Here is a 27,525-nt window from a genome sequence, read left to right as displayed (position 1 = left end):
AGTCTGGTTTTGTGTACCTTAGTTGTGGGTCAAGGCACTAATCCAAAGCAGTGCTGATGCCAGAATCTGACCTTGCACCAGTGATTGCTACTAGCAAATACATATACCTAATATGTCCATATTAAATATAAAAGTAATATGTATTTCTCTCAAAGTGCTATTGCTTCTAAGTTTTGCACTGATATTGCTGCTACAATACAATAAATTATCTTTCTCCTATAAATTAAAAAAGCTGCAATACTCAATGCCAAAGGTAAAGCATGATGCATCTACACTCATAGATCAGGGTGGCAATGAATGATGACTGCTTTGCAAAGCAGAATGCCAAATTGATTACATATTGCAGTAGTTGGAATATAAAGCATCATACTAAAAAGACCTAATGATATACACTGTTTTGCCCTGGGAGAATATATATATATTTTGCATGTGAGGTAGAGGGGATTCTGGTGGCATGAACAGCTCTGCAGATGACACGAACTCAGCAGCACAGTAAATCAAATTCTGTCCTTGTCTATTCAGTAATCGCCTATGTTTGCAGTTTACTGGTTTTGCCTTGCTCTGAAATTGTACTTCCTTCCATACAAAAGGTGGTGGATCCAGATGAGTATATGTGGTGATATGTTCTGATGGGAAAGGGACTCCTCTGTTCTGCATGGAGAGACCAAACAGAACTCGAAATATCTAAGCAATTAGATAAGGAACTTGGTCATCCTAGCATGCTTTGCAGGTTTAGGTTAACCTAGTTGTTTTCATGTTGGGTAAATTCCAAGGGCCTTATTAGAAGCAGAATGTGACACCTCACTTTGATGAAACTAGGAGGGGACCAAGAAGGCCCTCTGCCTTCAGGACAGCAAGGAGATTCTGTGCTTTCTGAGGTCCTTTGTGCTCTGCAGCCTTTGCTACACTACTCCTAATTTTTGGAGTTAGGAAAATTTTGTTAGTTCTCCAGGATCACTCCAAATCTGAGGAAAAAATGTTTTTAAAATTGTTATTTCTTTTCTGTCTTTTGGAATATTCTCAAAGTTCTAGCACATGCCAGCAGTTCAGCTTGAACCACATTCTGAAGTCCTGAACTTAAACCTTATTTGGCATATATTCCCTCCATACCTGTCAGTGTATAAGTATGTGCTTTTACATGATCCTGTAGAGAGGTCCATCAGTGAGATATAACATATGACAATTTTTATTCATGTAATGTTAATACAGGTATAGAGTTTTTTGTATAAATAGGAAATGTTTTAATTCCTCTTTTTAATTGATATCAATAAACACTTTTTAAAAAAGCAACACAAAATATAGAGGGAAAAATAATTTTTACAAGTCATCTTCAGTCTGAATTTAGAGGTATTTATACTAGTTAATGTAAAATATAAAGTAAAAGTGAATGGCAAAGTAACAGAAAACCACTGAAGTAGGCCCACATTACATGTTTTAGGAAAATTATATGATGCAAACAAGTGTCCATAGATGATTAAGTGATTAAGTGACCTGATTTTCATTTATACAAAAAATCATCTTTACTCAATCCTAGGACAATAAATTAATTACAAAACAAAACACACTTTAGTGCTACAACAATGTAAGAATACCTCAGCATAAATATAAATCAAGACCAATAGATTTCTCTCTGGGTTATCATCCAGGGCCAACCTTTAATACCCATGCTATAGTCACCATGGGATTAGGTGGGTAATTAAAGGGATGCATCCTGGTTATCTAAAGAGTAGAATGAACTTCTAGCCAGCAGTTTGTGTGGGAACAGGTAAAGATTTTAAAAACTCTGACATTTCTGGCTAGGGCTTTGAGCACCTTGGTCTAGTGGGAGGTGTCCCTGCCCTTGGCAGGGGGTTTGAATCAGAAGATCCTTAAGGTCCCCTCTAACCCAAACCATTCTATGATTCTACAATAACCATTTCTGTTTTTGGAGATCCTCCTCATCAGAGATTGCTTCCCACTGAATTTCATTTCTTCATGGTGGTATACTTTGAAACGCTCAGTGCCACAAAGAACAGCTCCACCTACCCATTTTGGCTCTTGTCCATGTTCAGAAGATGTTCTTCAGGGAAATATCAGAGGTGGTGGCAGGGTAGATCTTCATGTCAGTCCCCATTTCATGGCCGAATTTTATATCTTCCATTTAGAGAGAATAAGTAACCTACTGCATGGACCTTTACTTCCAAAGCTTACCACAACTTTCACCAAATGCTAATGGTAGCAATATGAATTTTATACATCCTCCCACTCCTGCTCTCTTACCATAATCCCATCTGTAAGACCTTTTGTAATAAACAGATATAAACATAGGTAAGTCAAGATACAGTTTAACCAAAAGATGGTGCTAACATATCTGCGGAGCTGGTTAGCCAGAACTGAGTAGAGAAAACATAAAATTTGTTATGATGCAAATGTGCTGTGAAGAGGCATACATTTTAAATAATGAATGAGCATTTATATTTGCTGTATGACAAAGTGAATGTAAACAATTTAATTTTTACAGATAACATTCAGCTTCTGTAAATGGATTATTAGATATTAGCAGATTTGTGGTATCCTTCAGAGTTAAATAGGATAAATGAAAATATAAGTTCATGGTAACCTTTATATTTTGCAATTATATTACAATTCCCATGACCAACCTCTTTTCCCAGAAAACAATAATTGAAACAGCAGAAAAAATACCAGCGATGTGTAAACAGGATAAAGAGACAAACTGTACCTTTTTCCTAACCATATTTGCATGTTTACTTCAATTATATTATGTTAGATTTAGCTTCTAAAATCTTGACACTTTTCCAGAATCATCATCAAATGGCTGTGATTAAATGTTGGGAGATGCATTTTGCTGGCAATAGCGCTGAAAATATGATTAAGCAGTGACAACAACACAAAAACATAAGTATTGCCCAGTTTTGTTAGTACAGAAATCCACAAGATTTCTTTCTGCATTTACGTAAGCAAAACCTCTCCAGTTCATTTGGTGGTGGAGTTATTTCCTTTTCTGTCCCCAGTATATTTATGCCATGATCTTTCAGTGGGCAAGAATTGTGAGGTAGGTATATGTGTGTTGATTTCCACATCCGAAGGAAAGAGGGAGGAAGTACTACAAATCATAATCTTTTCTAACAGAAGAGGATTTTCATGAGAATGCTACAACCCACGAGTATCTCACTTCATTCTTGAGTTTAACTGCAACATAGCTTTTGAAATTGTACTAAGCTACAGATTTCCAGCAGGCAAAAAATACCCATAATATTGTTGGCAGAGGCTTTCAAACTCTCAATATTACTATGGATTTGAGTTTTTCCTATGCCCTTTAAGAATTCTGCTGTCAAAAACGAGTGAAGAGAGTATTGGAATAACTTCTTCACTTCAGCGCTTTTTCATCTCCCCTCTCTACATTGCTAAGTTATTCCTGTCAAACAGCAGATCCTTCAAGCTCATAAAATACTTCTCCAAGTGTACATCTTACATTTTAATTTTACCCCAGTACACTAAATTTAAATCAATTTAGAGAGTAATCTTGGGGAAATACTCCTCCTCTCTCATGCAGTGCACTGAAGTTTCTTATTTCTCTCCCCAGTTCTTATTTATGATGATCAGAACCTAGTGTAGTCTCAGTGCTGACAGAAAACAGTGACATCTTTTATGACTTTTTTTCATAGATACTTTTATCTACTTGCAATCTGGGGGTCAGTCCTCTTTCCAGTCTGCATGGGCAGTACCTTCCTTACTAGTAGACTATTCATAAATCACACCACACATCATTTGATTTTGATGTTGATTTTCAAGCTAATGGTTTACACTGGAGGAGGTGACCTTTTCGACCTTGTTCGAATCCCTTGTGGGATCATCTTTGTGCAATCCTCTGTAGTGCAAAATCTGTGAGTGGGAGACATTTCTTCTTCATCTGCAAAGGGCTGAGGTGGGGGGAGCCAAGGGCAGTAACCTCACCTGCTAAGGCAGCACAGCTGGGCCTGGCCAGGGCTGTGTGTTTTAGGATGTGTCTGCCTTATTTCAGTCTTTTCTGCGATATTGAGTTGTGAGATAAGAGTGCTGCTTGCAGTTGGGGTTTTGAGCATCTTTTTTTTTGTTGTTTTTGTTTTTGTTTTGATTTATTTTGTTTTGTTTTGTTTTGTTTTGTGAGGTTCATTTTTAATTTTGATAACATGTCTGGTTATTCCAGACAGACAGACAAATGTATTCCAACAGACAAATGAAAAAGTCTAGCTGTGTTTTTTTAAGCCATGCTGGCAACATATTTTCCCTTTCAGATCAGTAGGAGAGCATTCTATACCATCTTTTTCACTTTCAATTTTGGAGGTGTGGCCATTATTGTTATTTCTGTTTTGCCTACTTTGCACACATGTCAATCTTTAAATGTAATGTTTGGTCATAAATATAACTAAGAATGTTCTATGATTTCATATCTGTTTTTTGTTGAATGCACAGAAACTGCTTAATACTGCCCGTGCCATCTGTAAGCCAGTTCCTTTAACATGGAAGCAGTATTTCAAGCTTTAAAAGCTGTGTATCGCATGGTCTAAAATTACTCAAGAAGATATTTTCCTGCCCATAAAGGGTAGAAACTTTTCCATCTGGCTTTTCATAGACCCAGTCAAATGCTTATAATAGAAAATAGACATAAATCCTTAAGCAGATTTGAAATTGAAATTGCTGCTTTTCTTTACATATGTGACAACTCCTGGGATAAAGAAACTATAAGCTATAAACATGTACTACCAGAAATAGTATATAGCATTTTCTTATGATGGCATTTCCAGCAACTGTAAAGTGAAAGCAGAATGATGTATAGGATTTGAATTATGAAGTGTTATTTTATACTATTCATTCAAATTATGGCTGCAATTTCACGTGAGGGCTTTTATCCACTTCATTTAAATATTCTTATGGAAGTTTTTTAATAGTCTAAGTGTCTGCATTAGTTTACTTTTTTTTTTCTTTTCTTTTGTTTTTATTACTGTGGGTCTCTGGCAAATTTCTGCTTGCTGCTCTTAGGTTTCTTTCATCAGAAATGTTGGGATTGTCTGAGTTTGTTGCAGTATACCTACCTCATTTCAACACAATTTATGAGGAGGATTGAATTGCTTTATTTTTTGGTGTTCTTTCTTCATTCTGCTCCTCTGCAGGCTGATATGGAACAAGAACATGTGCTTGGTTGGCTCTGCACAAATGCCATGCATTACCAGAAAATCCATGCAGGGAATGAGCAAAGTATATGCACAGAGAGCCATTTGAACAGGCTTACAGGAATTGAGTCCTATATATTAGCCTATATTTAAGCAGATTTAGGAAAAAAAAAAAAAGGTGACAATTTGCATCGGGAGACTTTCGTTGTTTTTCAGAAACAAATGTCCCTGTAGAGTTGATTTTGACCAATACCCGTGAAGACACAGAGAGATCATTTTTGTCTCCTTCGCATTTTCATAATATAGTTTCAGGTGAAGGTATCTGTACTGGCAGAAAGGGGTATGAAATAGTGATCTAAAGATGTAAAAGTTACATTCTGACATTTTTTATTAGATCCAAAATGTGTCAATTTCTCCTGAGAATTAGTGTGTTGTATATAATACCACTTTATTCACAGTTCATTGCCGTTCTGTATTCTGATGTCTTCTAATAGAGAAAATCAGCTGCTATCTGCACCACAATGCAGACATGTGGTCTTTTTGAAGAGAATCAACAACTTCCAGCTGGTTGCAGCTACAAAATAGCAGTGTTTATGTTTCTGATTGTTTTAGTTAATCCTTAAAAGTTAAAGGAGGTGCACTTATCCTGTTATAGCACAAGAACTAGAGAATAAGGAAGCAGCAAAGGATGTAATAGCAGCAAGTCCCAGAGAAGTCTAGGGAAGAAACACATGCTGAGCTAAGCTCATATTTTTGGCACAGCAGTGTGAACAGAGGGCTGCATTGCATGCTGCTGGAGCACGACATGCAAGGCATGCGGAAAAGAGCTTGTTTTCTAGCTGCAGTCAATGAAGGAATTAAGCAAAATAAAAAAATTATGCAGTTCCCATCACTGAAAGTGGTCACTGTTTAATACATGTAGAACTATACGGTAGATACAAAAGTATTGCTTTGCATGGAAATAATTTCAAGTTCTGTTTTTCTGCTAAATTTAATAGTATCAGAAGCTAAAAAGTGATACAACAATGGTGTTGCCATTCAGATAAATATTGGGTAGTGTGATGGGGCTGGAGCTGGAGCTGCAGCAGCTGGGGACCAAGGGTGAGAGCCTTGGGTTAAAGCAGCTCCTGGAGGAACGGTGGACAGCCAGGGATGAAACTTGAAGTTGTTTAGGGAAGGTTTCATCTGATTCCTCACCCTGTCTGGGTGGTCCCAGCACTGTGTCACCCTGTTCGCCTCTCCTCTGCCTCTGACCCACAGCTCTCACCCATCATCCTCCATCCCTTGGCAGTGCTGCAACATCCTCCTTCACATGGAGAGCAAGCACATTCCTCTTCATCCCTGCCTGACTTTTGTGGTGAGCTTGTCCCTCTATCTACCACACTATCCCACCCTGTCTCTGCTATTCCAGTGGCGCTGCAGCTCTGTGACTGCACATGGAGCTTGCTCCTACTTCCTCCTGCTTGCATCCCAGGCAGTGCGTTCATGCTTGGGGCAGCCGGACCTTTGCCCTGTTGTGTAATTCCTTGAGTCTCTCTTACTTCTATTCCTCTGCAATTTTTGCTTTTGATAGGTAATGAATTCAGCTGGATGCCAGTGCTGTAGTGTGATACACATTATCTGTTCCCATGCTTGTGAGGGATCTGTAACATGGCATAGTAATGAGCCCTTGAATTCAGTCAAAATATGAAACAACAAATAACATTTATGAAATTATTAACTTTAACAAAAGTGTATTGGAAAGGAGAAACAACAATTAAAAAAAATGAAAGAAAAATAATTGCTTGGTGCTGTGACAACTGAGAACGTAACTGCTGTTAGTTATAGTTGGAGGGCTAAAAATCTAAAATTTTAATGCTTGCTCTGCTTTCGCTAAGTGCCACAAATTATTATTTATTTTTTTTTCTGTATGCCTGACCTTCTTTAAAATCAGATGGTGTTGTTTTGTTACTTACATGTAGCTTCATTTGCAAATGCAAAAACCATGTTTGATGCACCACTGTTGATAAAACACAACAGAGGGATGCTTCGTTGCCCTACTCAGGCTTAGGTATTTGAGTGAAATACTAAGATGATCTGAGCAGCTTCATTGCTAGATGAGTCCATGCACAACTGAGCTACTTTCAATTATAGAATACTGAAAGCTTTGAATTCTTGAATCTTTGCTCTGGACTAGTTATTAACATTGGTATCACACCGTGATAAAACCACATTTTTAATCTTACAGTACTTAAGGTACATAAAGCATCACTGCTGTTACAGATTTACTAGCTTCCCACTGTTTGAGTTCACTTTGTCAGCAATAGAGGAAAGTCAGCATTGAGTTCATAAGTGAAATGGAGAGAATTGGAAGAAGGAATTGCTATTTGAAGGTCTTCTGTTGGTGGGGGGAAAACTACTGTGTAAGTGCAGATTGTCTGCTTGTTTAATTAAAAACAAAACAAAACAAAACAAAAACAAAGCAACTCTGCACCTCAAAGCTCAATAACATTTGGGAATTATAGAAACATTGATAATAGCCAAGAAATTAATAAGCCTTATGTCTTCACTAGTTATCTTAGCTTCCTTTGGAGGATATTTAGATCTTAATGATCATTATTTTTTTCTCCAAGAAATATGGGAAGAGAGAGAGTGATCAAGAATATTAGAGTCTGGACATATGAGATGAGAGCTGAGGTAGGGCTTCCTTGACTCAGCAGTCTGGGTAATCTTCTATTTTGGGTTATCCTAACTTGTGTGCAACAGTTCTTTCCTTGCTCCAAAATCTTTCTGTCAACACTTTTTTTTTTTTTTTTTTCTCTAGCAGACACCTTAAGTTAACATTTATGTAATGTGGAGGGGTGGGCTTTAGGGAGCAGAACACATTACCTGAACCTTCTCAACAAATTAAAATGTTATCTTCTGGAAGCAGCTGATAACATTACATGTCAATGGAGGCTCAGGAAACATTTCACTGCACTGGATGTGCTGCTCCCATTTCACACTTTGACATCTGTGAGCAAGGAGGTTACTATACCAATGGATAATTAGATATTTCAGCCCCAGCACCTTACTGTTAATCAACTGCTTTTTATGAAATTATATCATTTCACCTCCTCTGCGTCCTCCTCCCCCCATTGCCACCCCCCTTGTTTGTTTTCTTTTAACAGATTGTACTAGAGTCATATTCTTTGCTGATATAAATAGGCATGATATCTGTTTTAATTACTCTGGCTTACCCCACTGGAGGGTGCTGTGGCTTTTGCAGTTTTTCTTTAGTTCAACATGATTTCATTTACACAGGTGACAATTTTCACTTCACAAATCACCTAATCTTATCAAGCTGGTTCATCTTTAACCAGAAACTGCTTCCCAGACTTCCAGCTCCTTAAAAAAATATTGTGATGATAAATATAACTTTATATATGTTAGTTGATTTGATCTTTCTGTGACTTGCACAGGAAGGATATTTCCCACCAGACCATGCAGACAGAATTTGAGAGTGCATATTGCAACCAAAATAAATGTACTAGCAAAGTGGGCAGGATTTTAGAATTTTGGTATGAGACATTTGGTGGCTTTCAAACATGGTGTCTCACTCAACTGTTTTCTCTGCAATCATGGTAATATGTTGTTCTATGCAAAATGCCATCCATGCCACGGGTAGATTTCTGGATCATGAGTGTTTCTAGATCTGCATTCCTACAGTGAGCTGGTGCCGTGCCACTATAGATTTTCAGACTGTTCTGGCAAATATAGACACATCTTTTTCATTGAAAGAAATAGATGGCATGGGTCTACATGCTTCAGCTGATTTTGGAAAGCTAAGTACCGTGTTTTATTTGGTCTTGAAGTAAGGAATATCCGTTTTATTGCATTTGTTTTAATCAAAAGTTTCCTTAACAAGCTGTCAACACTGGCATTTAGAAGGAGGCTTTGCTTCTCTTCAGAAGAGGTGCCACTGTTTGTTTGTGCAGGTGGGCTACCAGTTCCTCTCTCATTCCTAAACACTGCTTTAGATGTACCTCCAGCATGTCACTGTATGATACATGTGCAAATTACCCACGAGGAATTCGCTTGGATTTTCAGCAGCCTCAGAAAGCACATTTATGTGTTCATTTATCTGGTGGCACATATCCAGAGAGATTGTTAGTCAGCTAGAAATGTCATTCATGCCCCCTCTGTGATAAAATTTAGATAAATAAAACTTGGAGAGGAATCTGAAGAAGAGATTCACTGTGAGATGACAAACTGCTTGAAACTTTCTCTTAGAGATATGTGGAATAACATCAGAAAGCAAAAGAGAAAGATTTTCTGATGACCACAGCATGACTCCCACTTTTATCTTTACCAAGAGATAATATATTCACAATATCCCATTGTTATTTCTTAGAGGCGGTTTCAAAGATGCCTCAGGAAGTCTCCTAGTGTCTGTTAACTTTAATTTCAGTGGCATACTGAAATTATACTAGGCTGCTACTTTAGCTTGGGGTTTTGAAATATTCAACTCAGAAATATTGTGGACGTACAGTAGCAACATGTTTGGAGATGGAGCAGGAGCTGTGCAACTCCATCTCGTTATGCTCTTAGAAAAATACTTGTTGCCCTAAATCATGCTGAGAGAGAGGTGGAACCAACCTGTATTCACATTGGATTCATTTACAAGTAGTTTGTGTAGTTTATTTGCAAGTGTTGGTGCACAAAGAATGAACTGAACACTTTGTAAGAGACTGTTTAAATCAAAATGGATGAGGTGTATAAGTAATGGGAAAATGGAGCTTCTTTATTCTGTACTGCAGAGGAGGAAGGAAGGATGGAGGGAGGGACTGGGTGACATGGCAAATCTCTAGAGAGATCAGCTTCAAAACTGAAGTCAAGTTTCTTGAGTACATTTTAATAAAAGATCAACAGTTTTTGTTGCAAATGAATACACATGCATATACATTTCAATTAAGCAATTAGAGATCACTGTGACAGGGTGCTTCAAAGGCTGATAAAGCAGGACATTATTAAATTTGTTCATTAACAACACACTCCTGGCTAGCAGTCACTTCTTGTACAGCATTAAATATTAGCGCTGTACACACAAAACCATTAGTCTTTAACACTAATCTTCTAAATTAGCTGTGATTGCAAAGGACCAGGGAGGCAAGGCCACCTTGTGTTGGTGGCCCTGATTTCTTCCTGGTCCTAGAGGCTGAGGTCCAGGTGAACAAGCCTGAGAGCTCATCCATGAGAAAAGCCAAACTGAAGTGGACTGTTGTCTTTGTTCTCCTTGCTTACACCTCATGTTTTAATGCTACATTCTTCTTCCCACAAAGGAAAATGCATTGCTGATGCGGTTTATCTTGTTCTCTTCTGACTTGCCAGTTATCCTTCCTGTGTATTCAGCAGCCTGAAGCCTCCTTCTGCTTTTCTTGTCCTTTTTCTGACAAGCTCTGTTACTTGGGTGTCTCTGATATGCAGCTACACACATCTGTTGTTACCCTTTTTGTGGTCACATTGCCCACATGCTTACACATTGTGCCTGGCTATGTCACAATGGTGTTACAAAATAGATATATACCATGGACAAAAATATACTATTTCAGTATGTCTGGATTCCGGGCAAGATAATATTAATTATATATGGACTAATATTAATTATATTATGAGTGGTGAATTTATAATTTAGAGGTATCAGAGGCCTCTAATTTAGCTACAGTTTCCTAGCATTAGTTTGGGAATCACTGCCATAAAAAATATTTCTTACAGAAATTAAGCAATTTGTTAACTATTTGTCTCATATATAACATAGATAATGCTTACTCTATGTACAGGTTGATGAGTAGAATGTTAATTGATTTACACACAATAAGTTGTTATTCACATATTTGTAGTCATCAGATCAAACTATTGCGTGAGCACTTGAAATACTAAGAGGTAATATATGCTTTCAAGCAGACACACACGTGTATACTTGGCTTTTCAAATGGAATATACTCAGTAAGTGGATCCAGAGCCCCTTGACAGCCCAGTCTTTTAAAAGAGTGCAAGGCTTTATCTAGAGCTGTGTGGGATTTTGTGGTGTTGTTTTTCTTTTAAATGCACTAGTACATTATGTTGCTATGGCTACTCCATCACAAAACCCTGTTACCAATGCATTAAATGTGCTTTAAACTCAGTCTTTTCCCCTCTTATTTGAAACCTTATTGTATTTTTCTCTTCTGCAGGATATTTTTGGAAAAGATTTGCATTGTGTCTTCAAGATTAACAGATTATGATTTTACTGTTCAGTTGTCTGCTTTGCCCTTTTAATGGATTTTATTAATTCTGCTATTGAGTGGCAGTAGGGATTGAACATTTGTGCAATAGCTGTTTCGATTCACACTCTGTATTACCAATAAATTAAGCTAGCATACTAGCTTAACATACTAGGATTGGTAGTGTTGAGGTGCCAGGTGCATTTCCTTCTGCAATCAGAACAGACCAGTAGACTTGAAAGTTGCCAAAGAAAAAAGTAACCCCATGCCATAGACAAGGTGTTAGCTCTAAAGCACTTTTTGTTCCTCCGGACATCTGATACTCCTGCAACATCAGAGGTGTGTTAGTGTTGTGGATAGCAGCCCCAGCAGCAGCAGGTGATGATCAGCCCTCACGCAGTCCTGCCACTGGAGGTTTGCTGGGCAGTCAGTGGTGGATCTCCTGTGCCACAACTGCACTGAGAGCTGCTACCAGAGGCCAAGCCTTTCCCCCATCTGACAAGAAAGCTATGGTGATAAAGCCAAAGTGTCCATGAGTGCTACCGTTTCCTTATTGTCTTACTTTGTGCTCTCATAGTGGTGGTGATTTTGATGTGATATCAGTAGGTCTTTAATAAAACCAGTGTTTCATGGGAGAGCCGTCTCCTGACTTCTGAAACAAGTGCAGTGATGATGATAAAAATAGTCATAATATTTTATTTCTCTTATGTTTCATATACTGTTACTTTATCCAGGCCAGCTTTTTATCAGTGCTCAGGGCAAAAGCAATAATGCAAGCAAATCACACGACACTCTTCTAGGAGAGCATTACAGGAGACTGCGGGCTGCTGTTGCTGACCACGGTCCTCCCTGTGTGAAGGTGGAATCTCCTATCCCATCTTGGCAGACATCTGTTGAGCCAGACAACCATACTGAAGTACACCTCAGGCTTTGTTTGTTCTCCTCCACTCCTGGCAGAGAGAGGGTTAATGACAATCTGTGCTAACCTCAGAAATACTCTCCAAAATGGCAGAAGCTCTCCCAAAGCTGTCAGAGATGTTTGCTGGGGTGTCAATTCAGAGCCAGACATCCTCAATAAAGTAAATTCTTTCAAAGCACTTGAGGGAGGAAAGGTGGAGGTAGGCAGGCTGGTTTTAGAAGCTCAGGCTTTCTTCTTGGTTCCCTAAAGTCTACTTGAGCCCCAGGAACAGCAGTGCTGGTCTGGCAGGTTTGTGGATACTGTCAGCAGCAAGTGCTTCTTTTAAATTCCTTATTTCAACACTGACTCCAGACAGGAGTGGTTTGGGCTTATTTATTCCTTTTGGTAGTTTTTGTTAAATCCCTGACTCTTGGTCCTGGCTCAGTGCAGCGGCTTGTTTTCTTTTCACATACATACTTCAAAGAAACTGCTAACATCTAGAGAGAGTTTCAAACCTGGCCATTGTAGAGTGCTGAGTTCCTTAGTTTTCTTTTTATAGGCAGTGAAAGCTACTGTTGTGTTAAAATCAAGAGGGATGTGAATCTCTCAGGTTCAGTAAATTATTCTTGTCACATAGTAGCTTCTTTCCACAGTTTTATTTCTCTGAAACATATAAAATATGCCTGAAAGAGGAAAGACAGAAGGGAAAGTAGCACATCTCAGGTCATAGTAAATGCTGTTGTTTATACTTGGTTTACACCAGGCAAGATGGTAAATGAGTTCTAGCTCCTCACATCAGGGAGACTTGAGATGATGTTGTGTATCACTGAATACCTCTGAGGGGACATTTTGTGCAGCCTAATTGTCTAACTTCTATTTAATTTTGAACAAAGGAACATGAAAAAGGATCTCTGTCTACAAATTAGGACATGGACAGGCAAATAACCTTGATGTGGAGAAGTAAAATAAGAGATGGAAGAATGGCCCTGTGTTTGTGATGGAGAAGAAATGCTTTGTGTTTTTGTCTGGCAGAAACCTTACGTGAACTTTCATGAGACACTAAACTATCCTATTGTTTGTTTCACATTTTACAGCAGCTCCAAAGATCTCATGAAATACATTTTTGGCAGTTTAATTTTAGTTGAATTGTTTGTAGTTTTCCAAAATTGTTCAGATCTGTGGTACTGCCTCTTGACTCTTCTCATTCAACCCAAAATGTCATTTTCATAAACCTTAGTGCACTTGGTAGGACTAGCATGTGGTGGGATGGTATGGATGAGGTGATTTGAATGTGTTCCAGGTTTAAGAGCCCAAAGGCTCCTGGTAGAATCCTGCAAACATGAAAAATTATTATTTTTTTTAACCTTGTTTTTATAAACCAGATGTAGAAAAGGCAAAGAAGACATAGAAAGAAGACATGGAAAAATCTATGTCTTATCTCAATCAGTCTGTCATTTTGGAGTCAGTGGTTGTTCCCAGAATTCTTTGCCTAATGGACTTTTCTTCTTACACATTTGTTTCCTGATGCCATGTGTAAATGAAGGACTCCATATATTTTTTCTGTAGTGTGCAGACAGAACTTGTTCTTCTCCTGGCTTTGGGAGCTGTGAATGACCAGTCCACCTAGTTCATTTAATATTCAGTCTGGGACTCTGGGAACTTTGCTGAGAAAATAAATTGTGAGACTGTTCATCTCTTGTAGCCTTTAATATTCCTTGGAAGATAATCTCAAGTTGTTCTTTATCTAAGAAAAGAAACATTCACATACACCCTTGTTTTGGCTGCTGCACTTAGAGTAATACATGCTCTTTCTGGGAAAGGGAAAAGGACAGATTACTTTTTATCTGCAGCCAAGGTGAGTTTGCTCAACGTTGAAGGGTACTCTGGAGAGCACGGATTCTTAAAGGTAGCTGAATGATGCTGTTTACCTATGCTTGACAATGGGCAAATATTTGCTGACTGGGCAAATTTGCCCAGGTGTGTTTTGGGGAAGCTGTTCTTAGTTATGGAGAAAGAAAAGAATTTTATGCTTCAACCCCCTGAAAATTCCTGGGTTAGTGAGGACAACTCTCAGTTTATTTTATTTGTAGAGGATATGTACTTCTAGAGTGTTGATGCATATATTGGACTCATCAAAGTATCATTTGGATATGTCACTTTAGAGAAGAGAGAGACTGAGAACAAAAAGGCTCCTTCCTCGAGGCTCTCCCTGAGTCAAAGTCCTATTACTTACATTAAATCCTAACTCTATAACATTTATCTTGCAAAATGTCTCATATTTTTCTAAAATGATTAGATTGACCAAAGAAATAGAGATCTACTTTATATGATGGTACCTTGTGAAATTAAGCTTGACAGGTGATATACTTTCTCTTTAGCAGTACTTGAGAGAGAAATGTAATAAATGGAGAAAGTTATAGGAAAATGTTAGCATAAGAATGAGTGGTTTCTGATAGTGTGGCCATAAATTCAAGCTAGACTTTAGAAGTTTGCTCACAGATAGAGGAAATGAGGTTCTGGAATGACTTTCTAATAATAATGGGGAAAAGCAATCAAGTCAGCTCTAAAAGACAAAATAACTTTTCTGCAGGCAGATATGCTTTATAACTTACAACCGCATTCACTGGGAAGGTTCCCAAAGGCCCAAGTCTCTGTCCTAGTGTGTTGGGCCAGTCCCTGAATAGATAGGACTGGGGCTCTGTTGGCAATATAAGTTCTTTTATCAGTAATTCTCAGAAAGGAGGGCAATAATCTTCTCCCCAGCATTTAGAGATCAATGTAGGTAAGCAGTATGTGGTGTGATGAACCCATTCAGCCACCTCCTCACTCCCCACACATGCAGGGCTGGGAGCAGGCCTCTGCCCTGGTCCCAGCCCACGGCTTTGGTTACGTGGGGCTGCAGGAGGGTGGGGTCATTTGCTGATTCTTTTGCCTCAGAGCTGTGTAGCATGGAGAAATCCTTTCTCTTTGACCTTTCCTAACTTTCTCTGTAGCCACTATCACTAAATGCCTCCAAGAGATCCGAGTGGCAACATTCCCATTTTACACATAAAAATAAACCTTGCTAGCTTGGTTGGAACTAATTTTCTAATTAGAGCCCCCAGTTTTCATACTTTCCTTATTTATTTATTTATTTTTTTGTTAGCAGTTGTGTTATTCCTATGGTAATAGTATTTTATCTGTGTAGTTGTCAGGGTCATTTTTGTTTGTTTTTGTTTTCTTTTTCTTCCCTTAGTAATCATCCCTTTTGATTTAATTGTAGTCAGTTCAGGAGAACAACAAATAGGAGACAAGTAAAAGTATCCACAAAATATTCATTAAAAATATAGGTCTCTGCCTTACCACTGAAACACGGTAAGATTGCTTTTCTTTAGATTCTTTTTTCACAACCTGTTAACATTCCCTTCTCTCTCTCTCTCTCTTTTTTTTTTTTTTTTTCTCTTTCTCCCCACTTTCTGTTTCTTTCCAAAAAGTCAGCAACGTGTTTAACAAGTGGAAACATTCTCCTTTAAAGGTCAGACTGTTCTTAGATTGACTTGGCTGTTGATTGCACTTGCACTAGTAGCTTTAATTCATGTTAACTCCATTTATTTTTAATTAAACAATGTGTTTTAAGCAAAGATAGTCCATCACTACTGTCAACAGATAAGTTTTACTCCTTAATATTGTCTTATATTTTAGTTTAACTGAGATAAAGCTTTGAGGGTGATTTACTCAGACTATAGATTTTTTAAACAGGAATGCAAATTGTGTCACAATTTGTAGTAGCTCAATTTAGCCTAATAGCTTCAGAAGTGAATTGTAAAAGAAACAACTAAGCTTACCATATACCTAAGGGTATATTAACATATTTGCTTCAGCATCAAGTGGGAACCATAACACTTACATGGTCAAATAATTACCTTTGGCTATCAGAATCTGTGGGCTCCTTTTTTCTTTCTTCCCATCAGAAAGGTCCTTTGATAACTGTATTCACAAAATATGGGTTTTGATAATCAAATAAAAATGTTGATATATAGGTTATAACTTTTAAAAAGCAGAAAACAAACAAAACCAAAAAAAGCCTTCACATCTTTTGTGGTAACCTCTGGGACTGTGTTTTTCATCCACTTGCTTATTTTTTCTTTGCTGAAGTATACCAAGGAAGTGAGCATGGAGAAGGTTTGCTGAGATCAATAACAGCATCTGTAGTGAAGTAAATTTATATTTAAATGATCATGGGCCTGACCTGTTCATGATGAAAGCATTAGTATTTCTTCTATTAAAGATGAGAAGTTTTCTGATTTAAGTTTTCTAGGAGGCCTGTCAATCATGTCATGTTAATATATGAGATGGAGCCATTCACTTAATAATACCAGGAATATAACATTTCTTTCCTATCATATGTAGGTAGTGCTTGCTGCTTTTGCAGTACTAACATTACCATTCATTTCTTATCTGTGTTAATCATATAATGTTGTTTCCTTGCAGAGAGTACAGTTTTTGTGGAAAAAAAATACAAGAAAATGTAATTCTCTCTATAAAATTTGCAAGTCAAAGGACAGTAAGGGTCTTAAAGCATATTAAAACATTGCAGAAGATATTTGGCAGTACAAGGCATATGAATTCTTAAATCTTTCTGAATTTTTGGTGATTAGGAAGTATTATATACACATTACTAAGATTTTGCTTTTTTTTAAAAATGTCTTCCCTGCCTTCCGACAGTGTAAGTGGAAATTGTAGCAGTTGTGACTGGAATGTTAACAGCTCAACTAGGCATTTGCAGTCAGTGGGATTCATTAGCTATTTTTTCTTGACTTGTATAATGTTATGAGTATTTTATATATACTTACACAATTGGGTTTACATTAAATACACAAAACAGTATTTCTTTCATATATGTATATTTACCCTTTTGCTTGTTATTTTTTGGCAATTAAGTGCCATTTGCCTGTGAAGCAAAATGCTCTTCTTTTAAGCAGGAGATTCTGCTTGACCTCCCCCCCATCCTTTTTTTTTTTTTTTGTTATTTCATGTATTCAGTCCTTATTTCTCCTTCGTTGTATTTTTGGGTAATCATTTCTTAGCTTTTGCTACTACTTCTATATAGAAGCTGTCTCTTTTGGAAAAAATAATGAAAAAGAAATCAACAACGGTAATCAAACTGAATTATAGTAAAGCCTTGGCTTTCAGCTAGCAATTGCTTCAGAAATTGGGCTCAACTCATTATATACTGTATGCACATGTAATTGAAATTTCCTTTCTTTTTACATAAACCTGTTCCCAAAATACGTGTATCTCTTATCATTAATTAAGGGAAAAGCTCAAGTTGACAATCAAGTAATTATCAGAATTTCTGCTGGGCTGCAGAAGATTGCAGAACGAGATGAGGTAGTGAGAACAGCAACAAACACAATAGGTGTGTGCATCTTGCTGTTCTTACTTAGATTATATTTTCGGTACTAACAAGATGCACATGTAGTAAACAATATACTGAACTTGTTAGAGCAGTTAGAAAAATAAAATTTAAAAACACAATAGATATTACTTTTAACTGTGAGGCCTTTTTTCTTTCTTTTTTTTTTTTTTTCTTTTTTTTTGATTTGACCAGTTGCTTGATGTTTTCTTTCTCGCAGGTTCTCTTTTGCAGGAGAAATTTATAGCCAAGTCCTGTATTCTTATGCAGGAAGCCCCATTGCCCTGAACTTTGCAGAAAACAGATAGGGAGTGTTTTCTCCACTTACACTCCTAAGTATTATTATTATTATTATTTTTTATACTGCTAGCACTTGCTCAGAAAGGTCTTTTTTACTATCTCTCATGGCCACATTTCCAGTGCTGATGCTGCTGCAGTCCATCTGTTACTTTGTCCATGCATTTGTAAATATGTCTGAAAAATTGCTGGAAAGTTCTTCTAGCATTTCTGTAGCACCCTTGCTTTTCTTGTCTGCGCTCCTCTGCTTCTGGTTGATCTTGTTCACGTCTAGGTTTTGTATTGTAGGTCCAACAGGTTATTTATTTTGTTTTCCTTTTTTGTTGACAACTACCTCTGATTACTTATGCAGATGGTGAACCGAAGAGAAGATTTTAGGCTTCAGCAAGGCTTTACTCAAATTTCATCAGTTCCCATCTCTATTAATCCTGTTTGTGGCATCTGAAATGGCAGCAAGTTTCCTGTGTGTGTGTTCACACCAAAGGAAAAGCCATAAAATTACAGCTTGAATAGACCTAGTCATTTACTTTCTTCATGCTGCTTTTTCTGTCCAGAAATTTTTGTTCCACTGAACTCAGTTACATTTTACTGCCATTCAGATATGTTTTGGGGATTATTTTTTCCTTCTTGTCTGGTTTCTTTCCTGCTATGTACAGGATCTGTGTTGAGGGCTTTCAGGGAAAAAAAGAAAAAAAAAAAAAAGATAATTTGGGCAATACTGCTTGCAGGATCAACTTTACTCATGTTATCTGAATGGAGATTTTTGCCATCAAATGTTCTCTTTTTGAGTTTCTGCACTTATGATCTGTGTCCCAAGGGGTGTCACAGTGACATTTTGATTATCTCCTGGAGGGTAGTTACAGTTAAATTTAATGTAGCTTTGGAGCCTACTGTATAGAAAATACCATTTTATAGGATGAGGGCAGTGGAAGATCTCTGTCAAGGTCTATGCTATTTAAACCAGTTGCTATTTAACCGATGAGGTTAACATGCATATAATTTTAGGTTGTTAAAACTTCTAAAACTTCCATATTTTGCATCTGCCTCCCCACACCTCTCATAAGAGAAGCAATGATTTGTTATAAGCTTTGCTTTCTCCTTAGCATTTACCACATAGTGTAAAAAGAGTAGATATATAAAAGGAGTAAATAGATAACATTGCTAAAGGCAGTACCTCTAGAGCATCTGAAGAATTTCTCTATAAAATAAGATCTCTAGCAGGCTATCTGAAATCTCAGCCTCTTCTCAATTTTCTAGAAATACTGTCTACTCTGAAGTGCATGATAAACTTTTGTAAGGACTTAAAATCTTTGTAATAACAGTCTATCTGGCTATTATTATTATAGACTAGATAAAGAAGACAGTGCAAGTTAACAGGATACGTTATTGTTTTCCACAGATTGCATGTCATCAGGAGTGCTTAAACTAAAAGGAAAGGTAGTGCATACTAGAGAGCTATAACTAGACTGAGCTGAAAGGATCGAGTTGGGATTTTGGGAAACAAGCTGAAGCTGAGAGCCTCACCACTTACATTGGGGTCATGAATTTTGGAATATTTTACTCTGTTAGGGCAGTGTGTCCATCTGGGGCAGAAAAAAGATGCAACTTGGTGTCATGCAGTTTCTGAAAGATGGTAATCTGCAAAATTTGTATTTTAGAGGGAATGCAGGTTCCTGCTGGTAAGAAAGGCTCTGTTTGATTCTAATCTTTTTCACCTGTTGAACAATTATTGATGACTTTCATTAATAGTGCTTTGTTGTCACGCTATGTAAAAGAGAATAATCAGTCCTGTATTAAGCTACAAGTAAAAAGTCTGTCTTTATTTGCATGGTAATGAAGTACTACCTTAGGTGTTAGAAGTAGAATCAATAGGCTAATGAGATTTTATGCAAACAATCTCAAGTAACAACCTGGGCTCACCCTTAGATAAAAGGATTTGTTTGAAGTAGAAAAATAGTTTAAAGTTTTTTTTTTTTTTTTTAACAAAGATATATCCTTATATCAGTGCAAATTGAAACATGAAAAAGAACTTTTTTTTTCTAGTGTAATGTATTACAGAAAATAACTCCAATCTGTCTGCATATAGTAGTAAATAATAACCTAATCTGGTTAATTCTTCAAGAAGGTGTATAGTCTTGTGGATTGGTTCCATTCCTTTTTCATGGTGCTAATATTTAGCCTTGGGGATGAAGTATCTAGAAGTCCACAGCTGAATACAAACCATCCTCTCTGCATTTAAAATTTTGTTTGTTTGTTTGTTTTTGCCTTTTTGCCTATGGCTTATTAGGTAACACTCGCACTGGCGAAGAGACAACTTTGCAGGTTAAGACCCAACTGTAATGGTAAAATCTTTTGACTAAGATAAACATGCCACAATATTTTGGAGAAGAACATGTGTTTACGTTAACAGCCTTTTTTATTCTATTATACTCAGTATTAAATCTCTGTATCTTTAAAATGAAACAGTATGGCAGACGGTACTTTTTTTTTTAATATATATATATATATATATATAATTTTTTTTTCTCTCAGTTAATCGTTGTAAATTATAACTTCCTGCATCTGTTGGTATGGGGAGGGAACCAAGTTCTTCAGCTGCTTGGAGAGAGACAGAGAAAACTGCAGAGAACTATTTTGGGCAAACCCAATTTGGCCTGCTCAGCTCAGCTGTGCCATCGAGGAGACAGGGCACAGGTGCAGGAGAAAAACCTGATTTTAAGTCACCAAGGCAGTTAGTTACATGCTGCACTGTGGTGCTGCACAGTAAAAGAAAAGGATAGAAAGATGGTGTGTGGGGTACAATGAAATCTCATAAATTGTGAGTTTATTAAATCAGATGATGTAAACTATGCAGGTTATTAGACAGACACGCAAAGAAACAGTTTCAGCAAAGCACGATTAAGAACCTGATGCAAAAACAACAACAAAAATAATCAGTCAATGATTCTCTTTTTCCATTTTCCTTGCTAACTCAAGCATGAGAGAGAAAAACACATTTTTAATCCAGAAATCTACCCTCCCACCAAAATTAATCATTTTCTTTCCCTGGCAAATAAAACGCTTTTATATATTTTCTCAGGTGCTCCAGTGCTTCTAAATGTCTTTGTTTTCATCAGACGGTACTGTGGGTGTAGTAGGTGTCTCTCTCGCAGAGACAAAGTCGTGTGGACTGCGATGAAAAGGACAGGTGTAACAGGGAACCTTCATACCTCCTAGTGCTCAAGGAAATATTTTTCCTTTCTGCTGCTCCCACTGTGAGACTGATAGATCCCACTGGTCATAATGGGATCAGAGACGTGCAGCTTTGAAATGGCAGAGGTGCTGTTAAACCTGTGTTGTAACATGCTGTAAAAGAAGGACTTACCACCTATGAAGATATATATATATACACTTATATTTACTATATATACTTTTCACCCCCTTCCCTTCATCCACCTCCAATGACCACAGACCAAGTGGAACCTATGTAAGCATGAGCACAAAAATTCTGCCCTAATAGCAAGCGTCTGTTTTGAAAATCTTTCCAGCTCTCTGGTCTCTGTTGTCATCATTATGAACTACATTTTTGGAAAGAAAAAGAATGTATAATCTTTCTGTGCTGTCACTGCTGGGCATTGACAGGGCAATGTTCCTGTTATGTGCAGGCAGGGAGCCAGACTTCACATGACGTGCTATGCTTTCTAAGCTAATGGTGAGCTGGTCATGCTTTGTGTTTCCTTGTTTTAGCTAAACACTGGGTCAAAACTATGTAAAATGGGAGAGTAAACCTGACAGGAGGGAAGAGGAGTTTTGGTTGGTATGTTCTTTTCCACTAGCTCTTTTCACAAATTTGTTTACTGGAAGCAACATTTTCAATTACATACTTATTGATTTTTTTTTTTAATTGAAAGGACTGTTACTAAGAATCTCTGACAAGCTAGTTAATACTTTCTGCTTTGGTTTTAACAGGTCTCCTGAACAACTTATGATATATTCTGTAACTATTTATGAGTTAATTTCTTTCACTGATAAATTTTTTTTAAAATCCTTTTGCAAGGTCCTTTGGTTTCTCCTATTGTAGAGCCCAGGGGAACCAGAAAATTATGATCTAAAGGCAGCGATCACAATGAATTATAATTTTACTGTTTCTCAGATGAAGAATTAGTTGCTTCCATTTCTTGTTCTTGTTACAACCTTTGTCTTGAGCATAAATTATCCAAATTTTCTGTTGTTTAATATTCCAGGCAAATTCTAGTGGAAAAAAGACAGTTTGACCTTTGTGCTGTACTGCTTTCTAGTTAGGATTTCTTTTCATGTGTGTTTAATGAGAGAATAATCAAAACAGCCAGTTTCTTGCAGTTCTTAATAGCATAGTCATTAAAAAAGCAGTTTAGCAGTTTTTGTGCTTTGTAGGTGTGGGAATACCCAGTGCAGAAAGACAGTGGCAAGGGGTTAACCTGCATGGGATTTCCACTTCCTATGACTCGCTCTGATTTCTTGTACAACCTCAAAATTTGAATTGAACTCTCAATCTACTTCGGGATGAGGACAGATTAGATGTCTGGTGCACATCTAAATAACTATGTACTTTCTAGTATTTTTTTATCGTGAGTTTGGTAGAGAATGTAAAGTAATTCTTGGAGGACTTTGCCAGCAAATTTCAGTACCTCAATTCAGCTTTTCATAGATGTACTGTAAACTCCCTGGTAAAGCTGAATTGAGCGTTGTGCTGAAAACAAATTCTCTGGTCTCAAGCCAATTACAGGTTCTGTAACAGGTCTAGTTGGCCTTGGAATAGGTTTCTATGAAATGTTAGAGTGATAAATAATTGTTACTAAGGTTTTTGGTTGTTTGGTTTGTTTTCTTATGAAGGAAGACTCAGTAGCTTTTTACTTTGGATGCAATCTGCTTGCAGCGTTTCTCATCCATTATTTCATTGACTTTAAAATCAGCTCTGTCTGCCCAAAGGCTTGTCTACATGAGGAAATATGTATTAAGCTAGTATGGGAATCTGTCCCATACTACCTGTGTTGTCTCTCTTTAAAAGTGGAATAAATAATGTGGACTGCTAAATGATCAATAGGTTGTATCAATCTGGGACTTCATGCCCACGAAGGATGTTTGTATGTGATTGAAATGAAAAGCTCTCACTATGCCATAAATTGATTTTACAACACACCACTTTTTCTGCAGAAAATGTGTCTGTATCAAAAGGCCCAGTATATAGAGTTACATCAGTGTAATTCTGGCATAACGCCATCAACAAATGCATGAAGCATCCTCATAATGTCAGTAAATTATTTAAAGAGGCAAAAATTCATCTGCTTTGGAAAGCTGAAATACATGGCTCCTCCATGCAGCATTAACCTGGATTTCATTCACAACAGATGTCCTGCTGAGTGAAGATTTTCAGTGAGGAAGAAGTGGTATATTGTGGTCACAGGTCATGCAGTAATGATGAACTGAAGCCCCATGAAAGGTAATGCTCAGTTCTGTTTAGCCATGTTTCTCCTTGTATTTCATAGCTTCAAGTCTATGTGGTGTACCGTTTTTAGAATAACAAAGATTTTGCACATTCTCTTTAACACCAATATTATTTTCCTCTCTATGTTACAATCCTTCTTTATGTTACTTTCCTTCCTCAGAATTGGATTTTATATTTAATCCAGAAAAATAATATTAAAGCTACAAGTACTGTTCACCTCAGTGGACTTGCTGACATGACTACAACTGCTGTTTCCCAACCTCACTCACATGAGTAATGTGTGGTAGGAAGGTGATATTAACGAAAAAATATTTCAATGGCTGTCTTCTTTCAGCTCATGAGGTTGGAAAAGAAAATCTGTAAGTGGTAGAGACAGAAGAAAGCAGTTTGAATAACAGGGAGGTTTCATACATCTCAATGAAGGCATCCAAAATCAAATTGTCCTTACGTAGTCCCTTAATTAAATCATATACAAGGACTAAGGGTAAGCCCAGCACATCAGAGGCCACAGTTCACAGCACTAGCAAAAGCTGTTCTCTCCTCTGTGCTGCCTGTTCAGTCCTTGGGGCAGCCTTGAACTCATGTGACACAAAGGCGTTGTTATCAGCCACCCTCTGAAGCTGAATTGTTCCCGTGGTCGCTCCACAAGCCAGGGACTGTCCTCACTTGTCTTAAGGCAAGCTGAGAGAGAGCAGAGGATGAAACATGTACTGCAATGAAGGGCAACTCCTGACTTTTTCATCGTGGGTGAGGGACAAGTAAATAATCCCTACTGCAGACCTATCAGTACTGTCCTATTAAAATCTGATGTGTCATTTATAGTTGGGTGCTGGAAATGCTGAGTGTTGTGTAACACTGACTTCCAAGCCAGTTTGCCTTCTTCAGGTGTAAATACTTTGTGTAAAAACTCTCATTACTTATTTCTTTTATTGCCTTTCCTATTAAGGTGTTTATGTTAGATGTTGATGATAAAACAACCTCAAGAAATCTGTGCAATGACTTTGCAGATCATCTATGGGAGACATTTTAGAAAGTCTGAAGTGCTATTTCCAAAGTTCTTTTAATAGTGCGGAAATGCAGTTAGTTTTTACAGGAAGCAGGGCTGTTAGTTAATACAGCAGGAGCTGCAGGATAATGAAGAAAAATTGTGGAGTGAGGAAACTAGTTCATAAAGCACTGTAAACCTCCTATTTTCTAAGATACCAGTTCAAATGTGATCCTCTTACTGAGTGTAATCCATTTCAGACATGGAGCTGTTTTTGTCATGTAAAAATCTTGAAGAATATAGGAATTCCTCTGAGGCTACTGAGATGCTTTTAGTACTGCCAAAGTGCCAAAGTGTATTTTTCCAGACTGTGCAACATGAGCTGGACAATTTTTCACTTAACTGGGAACTCCTATGACCATGCCATAGCTGCTTTTAACATGTGCTTTGTTTTGGGTATATGCTCAGGAGTTCCCCTAAAGAGCCTTTTTTTTCTGCAATTACAGTGTGCAGTATTTGTCAGGGTCGGTAAAGCAATCAGCATTTAATTCAAAGTAGTTGCATGTAAGTGTGGAATTCATACATTAAATAAATCTTTCTGCTTCACAGAGATGGTAGTTATTGGTATCAATGTATTATTCAGGGTGAGAACATTGATAGTAATGCTTGTCTCTCTTATTCTTGGGATTTAACTTTGGAGTAGTACCTGAGGAAAATCAATGTAAAAGTTCATGTTGTGTCTCAGGATTCTCATTTCTTATTTATTATATGAATTTTAGTAATACTATGGCAGAAAGACATTTAATATAAATGCCTCTAATAAAGTACAGAAATATGAATTCAAAGGGAAAAAGTAATGAACAAGTCTTGTCCAGAGTATGGTGCCATATTTATGCTTTGTGCCCAGTTCAAATGGCCTCTTTTTTAGTATTACTTCTTGTTGCCAGCTGTGCAATTAGATAAAGCAATGATATTGGTTTTGTGTTTGTGAAACTGGTTAGAGGTGTCACTGAATCTTTTAAGACTTGATGTGCTGCCTGATAAAGTGGCTTAATTGCAAAGCAGTCAGTTTCTTTTTACACCCTCTGGAATTAGAATCGTAGTCCTACTGCTGTGTCCCTGCGGAAGAAAAAATAGTCCCGGCTCCAATTTAGAGAAACATCTAAGCATGTGCTTAACTCTAAGTGATCCACTGGAGTCAGTAGATGTTAAATATGCATAAATGGTTTGCTGACTTGAGCCTGTTGTCATTGGAACTCATCAATAAGAAAATTAAGTGGATTAAATAGAAGCTCTGATTCAATCCCTCCCCCCTCTATCCCCATACACAAAACCCTTGTGGTAAAAGCAAACATGCTCCAGTGCTTTCCTGAATACGAAAGCTTTTGTAATGTGGTGCTGGAATGAAAGAATAATGTAGGTTCCAGAAAAGGACTTGAAAAGCAAAGAGGTATGAAGTAGGTGTCTAGAGAGAAACACAGCGAGTTGGGTTTGAAGAGAAAACTGGAATGTGGAATGATGGAACAACAGCTGAGTCAAATGAAGTGGGAAGCAGCCCCTGGTGTTTGAACCACCCTGCACCAGCATTTTATAAACAAACAAACAACAACAACAAACCCACCACAAACCAAAAAAAAGCAATCAATAACAAAGGATGGATACAGAGCCAAATGAAACTACTAGCTAGCCAAATGTGCAAAATTTTCCTGGAATATACTTACCATCTTCTTTTTAAAAAATGAAACAGAATTTGGCTTTCCGCTGTAGGTGGAAAGACAGGGGAAGATGCATTTTTTGTGATACAAGATGCTATGAAGAGAGAATAGAATGCCAAATCAGAGATGAGGTCAAGCCTAGTGGACACTTTTTCAGTAACATGTGAAAGCCACACACATGGAGAGCCATCACTCCTAGCACAGAGTCTGGCTTCCTGGTGTTGATACTCTTATTAGTCCCTAATATGACATAACCCACTGACATGAAGGAAAGGCGGAGAATTTTGTTTTGGAAAGGGGGAGAATTACAAAAAGGGCAGAATCTTGGATCTGCAGAATCCTATTTTCAATTGGAAAAAGAAATATGGTGCAATTTGCCTTGTCTTTGTCTTGGATAAAATCCCCAGTTCTGACAAGAACGGATGTTTAACAGTATTCCTGTAATTTCTGTAATAGATTTTTTTGTTTGTTTGTTTTTATTTTTTTGGGCCAGTCTGAGGGTGGTAATAAGAAATGGAAAAAAAAAAATAATTTAAGTTTAATAACCCCAACAAATCCTCTACTTGCTGTATTTTATTCCATGTAAGTTTTACCAGAAAATTGGACTCTTTGAGCATAATAAGACCACAAAACTTTCAGAGAGATAGAAATATGGCAAATATAAATACTTATAAATTCATAACTCCCTGTTCTCGCTGTAAGCTTTTTTACTGTCTCTCTCTCTCTCTCTCTTTTTTTTTTTTTTCTTCTCTCTTTCCTAGATATCTTCAATTCAGCTACAGAAAATAAGGTATCTTCAAGTCTAAACAAATTCCTGAAGAAAGCACCAGATATTTGGGCACAGCTTTGTATGAAGAGCAGGCAAAACCTCTTCTTGGGCTCAGCATCCTTTCTGTACTGAGGTTATGGATTGCAAAAATTTGGAATTGGTGGTTTCAAAATCCTGGCCAGGATGTGATCTCCCCTGAAAGCAAATCTTGGAGCCCATATCCACCATCATAATTCACCTGCAAATTGCACAGGCAGAGACAGATTTTCTTCAGGCAATGTGCTGCTAAGAATAAACCTGAATTAGTGAACTAAAAAAACCCCAAGAGTAGAGTAATTTTCACCTATAGTACTACTATAAGGGATATTTATTGTTCTTGTTTTCCTTTGATTTCATTTCACAGGCATATCCTAAATCCCAATAAAAACGCTCACCTCTGAGCCTCACAAAATGTTTATCAAAAGGTATGGAATAATGTGTTTTAAAACCCCCTGATTATGACCTGTGAATTCTCTTTTGCAGATTCTCTTTAACTTTGTGATAGGTGAAACTGAGCCTTAGGTTGGGACCTGTCTTGATTCTACAGATTGGAATTGGGTCTAAGTGGAAATCTACAGTTTGTCTGGGGGCA

General features: G+C 37.4%; 1 long non-coding RNA gene across 1 annotated transcript; it reads left to right on the top strand.

Annotated features, from left to right (window-relative positions):
• Positions 1-15,252: 15,252 nt before the first annotated feature.
• LOC311440955 lies at positions 15,253-27,208 on the top strand. The gene is made up of 3 exons (XR_014695670.1): positions 15,253-15,623; positions 23,328-23,419; positions 26,902-27,208. It is a non-coding gene; the product is annotated as an uncharacterized lncRNA (long non-coding RNA).
• Positions 27,209-27,525: the final 317 nt, after the last annotated feature.

This window comes from Aythya ferina (assembly GCF_964211825.1).
Source record: "Aythya ferina genome assembly, chromosome: 8".
NCBI lineage: Eukaryota > Metazoa > Chordata > Aves > Anseriformes > Anatidae > Aythya > Aythya ferina.
Note: the sequence above shows the minus strand (reverse complement) of the source record. Positions and strands in the feature narration are given on the sequence as shown.